We start from the raw sequence: 1125 nt of genomic DNA, 5'->3' as shown, positions 1-1125 counted from the left end.
TAAATGATCTCGCAAATTATCATGATTATCGTATGATATTAATCCTATAAGATACATAAAGGATGTAAAAAGACTAAAGCATATTATACATTCTACTACTTTAAGAATTTTAATAAAAATAATCTTTTAGCAGAGTAGCGAATTGAGTAATTAAAATTGTAAATATTTTGTCTCTTTTTAAGCATTCACGCATATAAAGAAACGTTGCATCACCAGATTTTAATTCTAACACTCTCTACAATTACAAATTACAATAATGATTAATATTATACGATAATCATGAAAATTTGCAAGATCATTTTCATAATTTTTACAAAATATATCTCATTATTTGAATTGCAAATTAATATCCATATTATTTACAAATTTACATTTAGAACGAAGTATAAATCTTACTCCTTATCAATTGTGTATCTTATTATAACAATAACTACACTTGTCACTGAAAAAAATACATGCATTCAGTAGATCGAGAGAACAGATTAGTGAGTGCTCAGTAAATCTTTAATTATTATGCGTGTATGCTTAAAAGAAACAAAATATTTACAATTTTAATTACTCAATTCGCTACTCTGCTAAAAGATTATTTTTAGTAAAATTTTTAAAGTAGTAGAATGTATAATGTGCTTTACTCATCTCTATATCTTTATGTATCTTATAGGATTAATATCGTATGATAATCGTGATAATTTGCGATATTATTTTCATATTTTTTACAAAATATATCTCAATATTTGAATTGCAAATTAATATAAGATCAGATTTACTGCTTTGATCAAACAAAGAATATTTACAAGTTAGTATATCATGCTTGTTGATTTCTACGCGCATATGTTCTTTGTAAAGTTTATTTTTTGAATATTATATCATTACGTTTCCATTTCAGATTTGTGTTAATAGAATAGAAGAGCGTATTAAAGCGTTGCAAGAACGAAAACTTGAGATAACGAAGAATGAATTGAGTGGCGATAAGAGGAACGCATCTACAAAGCTTGCGCTGAACGATCTCAAATCTCTATTCGGCTTCTAATTTATTTCTTGTAATAAATAGATAGAACAATAGAACAATAGGATAATAGTTTTATGTTGTAAAGAATGTTTTACTTAATCGTAATTATATAGAAT

Source organism: Wasmannia auropunctata, unplaced genomic scaffold, assembly GCF_000956235.1.
Source record: "Wasmannia auropunctata unplaced genomic scaffold, wasmannia.A_1.0 LD336074.1, whole genome shotgun sequence".
NCBI classification, from domain to species: domain Eukaryota; kingdom Metazoa; phylum Arthropoda; class Insecta; order Hymenoptera; family Formicidae; genus Wasmannia; species Wasmannia auropunctata.
Note: the sequence above shows the minus strand (reverse complement) of the source record.